Raw genomic sequence first — 14,377 nt, 5'->3', positions numbered from 1 at the left:
TATTTTGATATTTATAGCATTTAGAAATTTGTTTAGGATACTTACAGCTTTTGACAGTTATAGCATTCAGAAATTTGTTTAAGAAACTAACAACCTCTGATATAACCAGACCTGGTTCTTAGATATAACAGCTAAGGACAGCTCTAGTTATCCACCTTGTCTTTCTGACACATATGTAATTCACATTTTATTTTTGATTTTTACAGATCATACCGGTATTAGATCGTATTATATATATTCTTTGGTATATATATTTTTTGTACACATTTTTTGGTACACATCTATTGGTACATATTTTTCTCACAAGTGAATATATTTGTTTTTTCTCTTTTTTCTCACATATTTGCGTGTATATTGTACACCCACCTAAGAATTAATATTATTTTTATATTTCAATTCACCATCACATATTTTTATGCACTTTTTAGGCTTACACAGAGTCGCTCCAATTGGCTGTAACAAACCAGAATAGTAGTTTTCTTATGCTATCAGTGACCCCCACGTTAAGAATAAAGTCGTGATCAGTGAAGTTATCTGATCAGGTTGTATTAATCTACTGTGATTTTAAATTAGTGTGTACTATTAAAAAGGATATATTTTACTCATTTCTTTTGTTATATTTTTGAACTTATTCGATTCATCAAAATTGGGGATACTGTTTTTAAACTTATTGGATTCATCTAATTGATGATATTGTTTTATGTAATCTATATTAAGGTACCTGTAGTTTACTCTAGCCTTTATTGGCGCTCCTATAATTCTTTATAATGGAATAGAGGCTGGTGACATCAATTGTCATCCAGGAATAACCTGGCTTCCAAATAATCTTTTCAAGCATGACTAGAAGATGTTTGGTGTCTTGCAGGAAAGAGGGCAATATTCTCACGAGGGGCTGTAATATATTTTCCATCCACCTCCCCAAGGGTTCTAATAATGACCCAATACCAGACACTATTGGGAGTCCCTGTACATTTTCAAGGGATTTGTGCGTCTTGGGGAGGTGGTGAAACATTGGAATCCTAGGGTACTTAACACTAAGATATGCCCTAGTGTCCTCATCAATAATGCCCAAGTCACAACCATCATCAAATATTTGTTCAAGGCTGTGTTTGAAAGATAAAGTGGGATCAAAACCCAATTTAAGATACATATCAGGGTCATATAATTGTCTAACTGCTTCTTGTACATAGTCTTGTTTATTGAGGATAACACTATTTCCACCTTTGTCACTTTTGCAAATAACTATATCCTGTTTAGATTTTAACTTCTGAATAGCCTCTTGCTCCAATCTAGTGAGATTATATTGTTTATTCTCTCTACCTGAAAGTGAATCATATAATTTAACAAGTTCAGACTCAACCCTTCTATGGAAAGATTCCAAATAGATACCTCTTTTTCTAGTGGGATAAAATTCTGACACAGGCTTAAATTTAATATTAACTTGTTCCTCTTTACAGGACTCCATTTCCAGACTTAAAAGTGACAAATAATCAGTTGCTTCATGGAAATAAACATCTACTCTTTCAGTTTGTAAATCTGATTGTACATGATCTACAGTAGCAAGACTTCTGATATCATTTTTAAAGTATTTATTTAAAGTTACATTTCTTACAAACTTATTGAGATCCAAAATAGTATCAAAAAGGTTGAAATCTGTATATGGAACAAAACCTAGACCATATTTAAGGACTCTCTCCTCATCTGCGTCTAGTATAGTATTAGAAAGGTTCAAAATTGTTAGAACTTGTATTTGTTTTTGTTTTTCTGCTGTTGTGTCTGTGGTCTCAGCATATATCTGTTTGATCCTATGTCTGCCCCCTCTCTTGTGTGGCCGCCTCCCCCTCTTGGGTTTTGCTGGCCCCTTTGAAAAACCTGCATCTCATTTGAGACATTACCTACTATTGGTGTATTGGAGGGAGCTGATATTTATTTACATTTGCTTTTACTGTTTGAGCCGTAGGGAGATCCGCAGATCTCAATATACCTCCCACAGCTACCACTACATGCTGATTACTCTGAGCAAGATTAAATGTAATATTGCTATCATTAGACACACTAGCAGCAGCATATGTCCTAGTCTCATGTGTAGCTATATTAGAACCATCATGTATGGCCATGCTTGTACTCGGTGTCTCAGGGGGTATGGTAGAATAAACATTGGTATTAGTGTCTCTCTCTTCTCCAGATTCACCCTCTGTGTCAGAAAAAGTCACTCTCCTCCTGTTCCTTCTATTCCTAGATCTTGATCTGGATGATCTCCTATTAGGTTTAATCTGCTTCCAATTATACACAATATTCAGTTTATAATCCAATGAGTCTCTTTCAAACTTCCCCTGTTTGTTAATATCCACTTCCAATTTAATAGTTGAAATAGATTTATCCAAGATGGCATCTAGCTGTACATAGTCCTTATGTCCTATAAATTTATTCAGTTCCTTCTGTAATTCTACAATTTCATCCTTTAATTGTGCATGTTGTTTTTCTTTATACATGATAATGATGCACATTAATTTAAGGGACCAATCAGACAATATTCCATTCCAAGTATCCATAAAATCATTATCAGCAATATTAACTTGGAAGGTGGGATGTTTCTTTATTCGTAAACCTCTTGGTATCATGTTAAGGGATATATATTTTTCCAAAAGCTTAATATCCCACCATAATCTATATTCTTTAACCAATTTATTCTCCATTATCTGAAAAATATCTCCCACATTCTGCATTTTCAAGTTAATTGAAAATAAATATGTGTGCATCATAATCTTGCACTGCGCGTAGCGAAAAGTAACTAGCTGGTTGCTGCATGTTATCCATACTGCTAAAAACGTTCTCATGTATTATGGCAATTGGTATAACAATCAATAATCCCACATCAAGGGAAAGGAAACGTTAAGTAAACCTGCTAAACACACAACTACTCTCTAAAAAGTATAGACACATTAAGCCATCAGTACAGCTGTTAACGCTAAGGGTATGCAATTAATATAACTCACTCCACCAACAAGAACACCTAAGCAGCGCTCTAACAGCAGTCCATAATAGTTATGTATAATCCAAGTATTTATCTCATGAACAGTACCTTGATTCCCAGTTTAGCCCTCCAGCTCAAACAGCTCGTGCTCCAGTCCCAGTGCTCTCCGGCATACAGAGCTCAGGCGTTAGTTCCGGTCATGGTCTGTCAACTCCCACATGGATCCTCCTTTGGATACATCACAGGTTGAGCTAGAAGTGTATCGCATACAGCGTGTGCCCGCAAACCGCCTACAGACTTGCTTGTCTGTCACAATGTATCAATAGGAAAAACAAAAAAGGCGAGGCAGGGCAAGCAGGAAAAATTAAAACTTTTCCTACCTTAATTCCGATTGGCTGATAGAATCCTATCATCCAATCGGAATTCGAGGGACGCCATCTTGGATGACGTCATTTAAAGGACCCTTCATTCGGTGAGTAGGCATCGTGGAAGAAGGATGGATCCGCGTCAGCTGGAAGAAGATGGCTCCGCTCCGCTCCGGATGGATGAAGATAGAAGATGCCGCTTGGATGAAGATGTCTACCGGTCCGGATGTCCTCTTCTGCCCGGATAGGATGAAGACTTCTGCCGCTCCGGATGTCTTCTTTTGGTCCATCGGTGCCCGGCTGGGTGAACACGACTCAAGGTAGGGAGATCTTCAGGGGGGTAGTGTTAGGTTTATTTAAGGGGGGTTTGGGTTAGAGTAGGGGTATGTGGGTGGTGGGTTGTAATGTTGGGGGTGGTATTGTGTTTTTTTTTACAGGCAAAAGAGCTAATTTCTTTGGGGCATGCCCCGCAAAAAGCCCTTTTAAGGGCTGGTAATAGAGCTGTTAACTTTTTTAATTTAGATTAGGGTAGGGAATTTTTTTTATTTTGGGGGGCTTTGTTATTTTATTAGGGGGCTTAGAGTAGGTGTAATTAGCTTAAAATTCTTGTAATCTTTTTTTATTTTTTGTAATTTAGTGTTTGTTTTTTTTGTAATTTAGTTTAGTTTATTTAATTGTAGGTTATTGTAGGTACTTGTAGTTAATTGATTTAATTTATTTATTGATAGTGTAGTGTTAGGTTTAATTGTAACTTAGGTTAGGATTTATTTTACAGGTAATTTTGTAATTATTTTAACTAGGTAGCTATTAAATAGTAAATAACTATTTAATAGCTATTGTACCTAGTTAAAATAAATACAAAGTTGCCTGTAAAATAAATATAAATCCTAAAATAGCTACAATATAATTATTTGTTATATTGTAGCTATATTAGGGTTTATTTTACAGATAAGTATTTAGCTTTAAATAGGAATACTTTAGTTAATAATATTTAATTTATTTCGTTAGATTAAAATTATATTTAATTTAGGGGGGTGTTAGGGTTAGGGTTAGACTTAGCTTTAGGGGTTAATACAGTTATTAGAGTAGCGGCAAGGTCCGGTCGGCAGATTAGGGGTTAATAAGTGTAGGTAAGGTAGCGGAGACGTTGGGTGGGCAGATTAGGGGTTAATAAATATAATGTAGGTGTCGGCGATGTTAGGGGCAGCAGATTAGGGGTTCATAGGGATAATGTAGGTGGCAGCGGTGTGCGGTCGGCAGATTAGGGGTTAAAAATATTTATTATAGTTGCGGCGATGTGGGGGGACCTCGGTTTAGGGGTACATAGGTAGTTTATGGGTGTTAGTGTTCTTTATAGCACAGTAGTTAAGAGCTTTATAAACCAGCGTTAGCCTAGAAAGCTCTTAACTACTGACTTTTTTCTGCGGCTGGAGTCTTGTCGGTAGAGGCTCTACCGCTCACTTCAGCCAAGATTCTAAATACCAGCGTTAGGCAGATCCCATTGAAAAGATAGGATACGCAGAGGATCTGCGGTATGGAAAAGTTGCGGCTTGAAAGTGAGCGTTAGACCTTTTCCTGCCTGACTCTAGATACCAGCGGCCGGCCAAAAGCAGCGTTAGGACCCCCTTAACGCTGCTTTTGACGGCTAACGCAGAACACTAAATCTAGCCGTTTGAGTATTATATGTTAACACTAATCTTGTTTTGCCATCACTTTTACGTGACTTAGGTTTCAAAAGGTCTTGTCTGTTGGGTTTAGTGGCCCTTTTCTTGGCTTTTTTTCATTGATTTTCTACTATACCCTCTTTGGCTGAGCCTGTTCTCTACTTCTTTGGCTCTTTCATGGAACAATGTGTCTTCAGAACAATTTCTTCTTGTTCTTAAAAATTCTCCGGTTGGGAGGGATCTAACCTAATACCCCATAACTTAACCCCAATTAAAATACCCATTAATGAAATTAAAACTATCCTAACTACCTTAAAATAAATAAAAAAAAAACTTACCTGTAAAATTAAATTAAAACCTATTTACCTTTTTAAAAAAAAAAAAAAATACCATTACTTAAAAAAAAAAAAAGATTACAAAAAAAAGACCTAACATTAACAAAAAATTAAAAACCTACCCTACATTTACACACAAAAAACTCCTACCAATACAGAAAATAACAAAACCTACCCTAACAAAAATAACAAACACAATTACCAAAATAAAAAAAAAATATTCCTATTCTAACACCCCTTAAAAAAAACCAACCCATAATAAAAAATACAATAACCCCTAACATTAAAACCTAACAAAAAAAATCCTAAACTACCCATTGCCCCAAAAAAGGGCATTTGGATGGGCATTCAGCTCTTTTGCTGCCCAAATAAAATTAAAAAATCCCTAATCTTTAAAAAAAAATAAAAAAAAAAAATCTAACCCTCATCCCGGTGGCGCTCCATCTTCATCTTCTTCCATTGGCGTCTGCTGTCAATCTTTTAACTTCATCCCGGTGTCGGAGGCGAGGTCATCGTTGATGGTGTCGGCGACGTCCGTCCTCCTATTCAGAGCAGCGACACGGAGGTCCTCTTCATGCTGTCTCCAGCCGCACACTGAAGATTGAATGCAAGGTACCTTGTTTTTATAGGGGTACCCTTGCATTCCTATTGGCTGATTTGATTCTTCAAATTCAAATCAGCCAATAGGATGAAAGAAGCTTTAAGGGGTATGAGAATAGAAACCATATTTTTTTTTTTTGGTAATTTCGTTTGTTAATTATTGTAAGGGTAGATTTGTTATTTTTTGTAATGGTAGGGGTTTTTGTGAGAAAATGTTAGGTTTCTTATTTTTTGGTAATGTTAGGTTTTTAATTTTTTTGTAAAGGGTAGGTTTTTTATTTTTTGGAAATGTTAGGTTTTTTTGTTTTTTTATTTTTTGTAAAGGGTAGTTTTTTTATTTTTTGTAAACGGTAGTTTTTTTATTTTTTGTAAACTTGTTTATTTTTTTAAGTAATGGTAGTTTATTTTTAAAGGTAAGTTTAGGTTCTAATTTAATTTTATAGGTAAGTTTTTATTTATATTAAGGTAGTTCAGATAGTTTTAATTTAATTTATGAGTATTTTAATTGTGGTTAAGTTAAGGGGTATTAGGTTAGGGGGGTTTAGATGTAAGTTTATTACTTTGTGTTGTGAGGGGATGGCGGTTTAGCGGTTAATAGTTTATTTAGTAAGTTAGCGATGTGGGGGATAATAGTTTAAGGTTTGCGTTCTGGGGGAATGGCAGTTTAGGGGTTCACAGTTTTACCTAGATTTGCCGATGTGGGGGGATGGCGGTTTAGGGGTTATTAGGCTAGGGACTTATATTACGGTGTTAGGTTTTTGAAATTTTTGGGTCGTTTTTGCGAGTAGGGTGTTTTTTTCCCGCTTTTTTTCTCCATTGATTTCTATGGGGAAACACATGCACGCTAACACAGCTAGTGATGTTTGTGCTTCTCGGGCTAAATCAAGATTTTTCCAACTTGTAATACGAGCGGAGTGCAAAAAGCATAATGCTAACAGTGTTTTCTCTAGTGGAAACTAGAGATATATTGCGGCACTTGTAATCTAGCCCATAGTGTAGTATATTCATATTTGTTAATTTTATCATCTAATATGGGCATATATGTAGAATAAATGAGTAGCTAGGGGTATATTTGATCTGAGACCTGTTAGACTATAGCTGATATGCAGCTGATTTGGGGTATAATTGGAGAATACAGATAATATACACAGGTTGCTTTTGCCATGCGTCTTATCTATGGTCTAATACATTTGTAGCTTCTAACATAGAAACATAGAAACATAGATATTGACGGCAGATAAGAGCCATAGGCCCAGCAAGTCTGCCCGACCTTACCTAACAGTATAAACTTATCTAGTTCGTAGGATAGCCCTATGCTTGTCCCATGCATTTTTAAAGTCCCCCACAGTGTTTGTTGCTACTACCTCTTGAGGAAGTTTATTCCATAAATCAATCACTCTTTCTGTAAAGAAGTGCTTCCTCAAATTACTTCTGAATCTACTACCCTTTAGCTTGAGCTCATGACCCCTTGTTCTTGAATTTTCCATTTTATGTAAAATACCCACAGCCTCAGTTTTACTAAACCCTTTAATGTACTTGAAAGTTGCTATCATATCACCTCTTTCCCTTCTCTCCTCTAAGCTATACATATTTAGGTCATTGAGCCTATCCTGGTAAGTTTTATTTTTTAGACCATGTACCATTTTGGTAGCCCTCCTTTGCACAGATTCAAGTTTGTTAATATCCTTCTGAAGATATGGTCTCCAGAACTGCACACAATACTCAAGATGAGGCCTAACTAATGATCTATAAAGTGGCATAAGAACCTTACTATTTCTGCTGCAAATACCTCTACCAATACATACAAGCATTCTGCTAGCCTTACTCGCTGCATTACTACATTGTTTACTAAGTTTTAAATCATCTGAAATAATAATTCCCAAGTCCTGTTCCTCGTCTGTAACAGTCAGTAAAGTGTCATTGAGTTGGCAGTCAGTTTGCATAATAGTTTTCTGGGGTCAGTTATGTAATCCCAGGTCTGATAGAGGCTTGCGTTTCACATAAATGGGTTGCTTGAAACATGCATCTGATCTGAGGTACAGTTGGGCAAGTAACTGGAATAAGTGACTCATATTAATCTTTTAAAAACAAAAAATAATAACTTTATCTTATTGAATACATTGATGAAATCTACTGTTCATGCATATGTTCTGGGTATACTATTCTTAAGGTTATATCATATAATTATCTACACAACTGTTTATTCCTTGCTACATATGAAGCACCACAGGACAGATGTCAGCTCAAGTTCCGTGTCTGTTTGAAGTGCAGATATTCACTATAAAATTATACCTCTATAGATCTATTTCTCATCTATATCTATAGCTATAATGTCTGTTTCTATATTTATTAGTCTGTCTTTTTGTGTGTATGTCTGTCTGTGTGCCTATCTATCTATCTATCTATCTATCTATCTATCTATCTATCTATCTATTATATTCTAATGTCCATTACCATTTAAAGAAAAAACAGAATTTATGCTTACCTGATAAATTACTTTCTCCAACGGTGTGTCCGGTCCACGGCGTCATCCTTACTTGTGGGATATTCTCTTCCCCAACAGGAAATGGCAAAGAGTCCCAGCAAAGCTGGTCACATGATCCCTCCTAGGCTCCACCCACCCCAATCATTCGACCGACGGACAGGAGGAAATATATATAGGAGAAACCATATGATACCGTGGTGACTGTAGTTAGAGAAAATAATTCATCAGACCTGATTAAAAAGCCAGGGCGGGCCGTGGACCAGACACACCGTTGGAGAAAGTAATTTATCAGGTAAGCATAAATTCTGTTTTCTCCAACATTGGTGTGTCCGGTCCACGGCGTCATCCTTACTTGTGGGAACCAATACCAAAGCTTTAGGACACGGATGAAGGGAGGGAGCAAATCAGGTCACCTAAATGGAAGGCACCACGGCTTGCAAAACCTTTCTCCCAAAAATAGCCTCCGAAGAAGCAAAAGTATCAAATTTGTAAAATTTAGCAAAAGTGTGCAGTGAAGACCAAGTCGCTGCCTTACATATCTGGTCAACAGAAGCCTTGTTCTTGAAGGCCCATGTGGAAGCCACAGCCCTAGTGGAGTGAGCTGTGATTCTTTCAGGAGGCTGCCGTCCGGCAGTCTCATAAGCCAATCGGATAATGCTTTTAAGCCAAAAGGAAAGAGAGGTAGAAGTCGCTTTTTGACCTCTCCTTTTACCAGAATAAACAACAAACAAGGAAGATGTTTGTCTGAAATCTTTAGTAGCCTCTAAATAGAATTTTAGAGCACGGACTACGTCCAAATTGTGTAACAAACGTTCCTTCTTTGAAACTGGATTCGGACACAAAGAAGGTACAACTATCTCCTGGTTAATATTTTTGTTGGAAACAACTTTCGGAAGAAAACCAGGCTTAGTACGCAAAACCACCTTATCTGCATGGAACACCAGATAGGGCGGAGAACACTGCAGAGCAGATAACTCTGAAACTCTTCTAGCAGAAGAAATTGCAACCAAAAACAAAACTTTCCAAAATAATAACTTAATATCTACGGAATGTAAGGGTTCAAACGGAACCCCTTGAAGAACTGAAAGAACTAGATTTAGACTCCAGGGAGGAGTCAAAGGTCTGTAAACAGGCTTGATCCTAACCAGAGCCTGAACAAATGCTTGAACATCTGGCACAGCTGCCAGTCTTTTGTGAAGTAAAACAGATAAAGCAGAGATCTGTCCCTTCAGAGAACTTGCAGATAATCCTTTCTCCAAACCTTCTTGTAGAAAGGATAGAATCTTAGGAATTTTTATCTTGTTCCATGGGAATCCTTTAGATTCACACCAACAGATATATTTTTTCCATATTTTATGGTAAATGTTTCTAGTTACAGGCTTTCTAGCGTGAATCAGAGTATCTATTACAGAATCTGAAAACCCACGCTTTGATAAAATCAAGCGTTCAATCTCCAAGCCGTCAGTTGGAGGGAAACCAGATTCGGATGTTCGAATGGACCCTGAACAAGAAGGTCCTGTCTCAAAGGTAGCTTCCATGGTGGAGCCGATGACATATTCACCAGGTCTGCATACCAAGTCCTGCGTGGCCACGCAGGAGCTATCAAGATCACCGAGGCCCTCTCCTGATTGATCCTGGCTACCAGCCTGGGGATGAGAGGAAACGGTGGGAATACATAAGCTAGGTTGAAGGTCCAATGTGCTACTAGTGCATCTACTAGGGTCGCCTTGGGATCCCTGGATCTGGACCCGTAGCAAGGAACCTTGAAGTTATGACGAGACGCCATCAGATCCATGTCTGGAATGCCCCATAATTGAGTTATTTGGGCAAAGATTTCCGGATGGAGTTCCCACTCCCCCGGATGGAATGTCTGACGACTCAGAAAATCCGCTTCCCAATTTTCCACTCCTGGGATGTGGATCGCAGACAAGTGGCAGGAGTGATCCTCCGCCCATTGAATTATCTTGGTCACTTCTTTCATCGCCAGGGAAGTCCTTGTTCCCCCCTGATGATTGATATATGCAACGGTCGTCATGTTGTCTGACTGAAACCTTATGAATTTGGCCTTTGCTAGTTGAGGCCAAGCTCTGAGAGCATTGAATATCGCTCTCAGTTCCAGAATGTTTATCGGGAGAAGAGACTCTTCCCGAGACCATAGACCCTGAGCTTTCAGGGATTCCCAGACCGCGCCCCAGCCCACTAGGCTGGCGTCGGTCGTGACAATGACCCACTCTGGTCTGCGGAAGCTCATTCCCTGTGACAGATTGTCCAGGGTCAGCCACCAACGGAGTGAATCTTTGGTCTTTTGATCTACTTGAATCGTCGGAGACAAGTCTGTATAATCCCCATTCCACTGTCTGAGCATGCACAGTTGTAATGGTCTTAGATGAATTCATGCAAAAGGAACTATGTCCATTGTTGCAACCATCAATCCTATTACTTCCATGCACTGCGCTATGGAAGGACGAGGAACAGAATGAAGTACTTGACAAGAGCTTAGAAGTTTTGATTTTCTGACCTCTGTCAGAAAAATCCTCATTTCTAAGGAATCTATTATTGTTCCCAAGAAGGGAACTCTTGTTGACGGGGACAGAGAACTTTTTTCTTTGTTCACCTTCCATCCGTGAGATCTGAGAAAGGCTAGGACGATGTCCGTATGAGCCTTTGCTTTTGACAGGGACGACGCTTGAATCAGGATGTCGTCCAAGTAAGGTACTACTGCAATGCACCTTGGTCTTAGAACCGCTAGAAGGGACCCTAGTACCTTTGTGAAAATCCTTGGAGCAGTGGCTAATCCAAATGGAAGTGCCACAAACTGGTAATGCTTGTCCAGAAAAGCGAACCTTAGGAACTGATGATGTTCCTTGTGGATAGGAATATGTAGGTACGCATCCTTTAAATCCACGGTAGTCATAAATTGATTTTCCTGGATAGTAGGTAGGATCGTTCGAATAGTTTCCATTTTGAACGATGGTACCCTGAGAAATTTGTTTAGGATCTTTAGATCCAAAATTGGTCTGAATGTTCCCTCTTTTTTGGGAACTATGAACAGATTGGAATAAAATCCCATTCCTTGTTCTCTTATTGGAACTGGATGTATCACTCCCATCTTTAACAGGTCTTCTACACAATCTAAGAATGCCTGTCTCTTTATTTGGTTTGAAGATAATTGAGACCTGTGGAACCTTCCCCTTGGGGGTAGTTCCTTGAATTCCAGGAGATAACCTTGAGAAACTATTTCTAGCGCCCAAGGATCCTGAACATCTCTTGCCCAAGCCTGAGCAAAGAGAGAAAGTCTGCCCCCCCACTAGATCCGGTCCCGGATCGGGGGCTATCCCTTCATGCTGTTTTGGTAGCAGTGGTAGGCTTCTTGGCCTGCTTACCCTTGTTCCAGCCTTGCATTGGTTTCCAGGCTGGTTTGGGTTGTGAAGTATTACCCTCTTGCTTAGAGGATACAGAATTAGAGACTGGTCCGTTTCTGAGAAAGGGACGAAAATTAGGCTTATTATTAGCCTTAAAAGACCTATCCTGTGGGAGGGCGTGGCCCTTTCCCCCAGTGATGTCTGAAATAATCTCTTTCAAATCAGGTCCAAATAATGTTTTACCTTTGAAAGGAATGTTAAGCAATTTTGTCTTGGAAGACACATCCGCTGACCAAGACTTTAGCCAAAGCACTCTGCGCGCCACGACAGCAAACCCTGAATTTTTTGCCGCTAATCTAGCTAATTGCAAAGCGGCATCTAAAACAAAAGAGTTAGCCAATTTAAGTGCTTGAACTCTGTCCATAACCTCCTCATACGAAGATTCTTTACTGAGCGATTTTTCTAGTTCCTCGAACCAGAAACACGCTGCCGTAGTGACAGGAACAATGCATGAAATTGGTTGTAGAAGGTAACCTTGCTGTACAAAAATCTTTTTAAGCAAACCCTCTAATTTCTTATCCATAGGATCTTTGAAAGCACAACTATCTTCGATAGGAATAGTAGTGCGTTTGTTTAGAGTAGAAACCGCCCCCTCGACCTTGGGGACTGTCTGCCATAAGTCCTTTCTGGGGTCGACTATAGGAAATAATTTCTTAAATATAGGGGGGGGAACAAAAGGTATGCCGGGCCTATCCCACTCTTTATTTACTATGTCCGCCACCCGCTTGGGTATAGGAAAAGCGTCGGGGGGCACCGGAACCTCTAGGAACTTGTCCATCTTACAAAATTCACAACATCAGGTTCAGCTTGATGAGAAATTTTTCCTGAATCTGAAATTTCTCCATCAGACAAAACCTCCCTCATGGCCCCTTGAGATTGGTGTGAGGGTATGTCAGAACAGTTATCATCAGCGTCCTCTTGCTCTTCAGTGTTTAAAACAGAGCAATCGCGCTTTCTCTGAAAAGTAGGCATTTTGGATAAAAGATTTGCTATGGAGTTATCCATTACAGCCGTTAATTGTTGCATGGTAATAAGTATTGGCTCACTAGATGTACTAGGGGCCTCCTGTGTGGGCATAACTGGTGTAGACACAGTAGGGGATGATGTAGTATCATGTTTACTCCCCTCATTTGAGGAATCATCTTGGGCAATATCATTATCTGTTGCATTACTGTCCTTACTTTGTTTGGACACTATGGCACAATTATCACATAAATTTAAATGGGGAGACACATTGGCTTTCATACATATAGAACATAGCTTATCTGATGGTACAGACATGTTAAACAGGCTTAAACTTGTCAACAAAGCACAAAAAACGTTTTAAAATAAAACCGTTACTGTCACTTTAAATTTCAAACTGAAAACACTTTATTACTGAATATGTGAAAAAGTATGAAGGAATTGTTCAAAATTCAAATTTCAGAGCTTTAACCCTTAAATTAACGGAACCGGAGCCGTTTTTACATTTAACCCCTATACAGTCCCAGAATGAGGCTCTGTCAATAACTAGAAAGGCCCCCATCTGAAAAAGGTGTCCAACACAGTGCCTGCCGTTTTTCTAAACGTTCCCCAAGATTATAATACCAATAATTAGTTAGAATCTGCATAATATGCCTAGTAAAGCAATTGTTTTAGCCCAGAAAAATGTCTACCAGTTTTTAAGCCCTTTTTGAAGCCCTTTATTCTTTTATGTTTAACTAAGAAAATGGCTTACCGGTCCCCATGAGGGGAAATGACAGCCTTCCAGCATTACATGGTCTTGTTAGAAATATGGCTAGTCATACCTTAAGCAGAAAAGACTGCTAACTGTTTCCCCCAACTGAAGTTACTTCATCTCAACAGTCCTGTGTGGAAACAGCAATCGATTTTAGTTACTGTCTGCTAAAATCATCTTCCTCTCACAAACAGAAATCTTCATCCTTTTCTGTTTCAGAGTAAATAGTACATACCAGCACTATTTTAAAATAACAAACACTTGATAGAAGAATAAAACTACATTTAAACACCAAAAAACTCTTAACCATCTCCGTGGAGATGTTGCCTGTGCAACGGCAAAGAGAATGACTGGGGTGGGTGGAGCCTAGGAGGGATCATGTGACCAGCTTTGCTGGGACTCTTTGCCATTTCCTGTTGGGGAAGAGAATATCCCACAAGTAAGGATGACGCCGTGGACCGGACACACCAATGTTGGAGAAATATGTGTATAGAGTATATTCCATAATTAAATTATAATATTCTTTCATTTTTCTTGCAGAGGAGTGGCCTATTCAGCTTCCTACAATGAACAGATGGACACACTGAATGACATGTAAGTATGAGAATCTTCAGAATATATCTAGCATTAATTAATGTAGAATGTTGCCATAATAAAAGAGAAATTTGTATGTTTGCAAAACGAAGTACACATTTAATTTTATAAATAGATATTATTGTAGTTAAGACACTAAATTCAACATACAGTATGCTCAAATATATGACTGTTTCAGTTTTGTAATTCATTTTATATTTATATTAAGTTGCTCATTGCTC

The sequence above is a fragment of the Bombina bombina genome, chromosome 5 (assembly GCF_027579735.1).
Source record: "Bombina bombina isolate aBomBom1 chromosome 5, aBomBom1.pri, whole genome shotgun sequence".
Classification (NCBI taxonomy): Eukaryota; Metazoa; Chordata; class Amphibia; order Anura; family Bombinatoridae; genus Bombina; species Bombina bombina.
The sequence above is the reverse complement of the archived record's forward strand: the minus strand, read 5'-3'. Positions refer to the sequence as shown.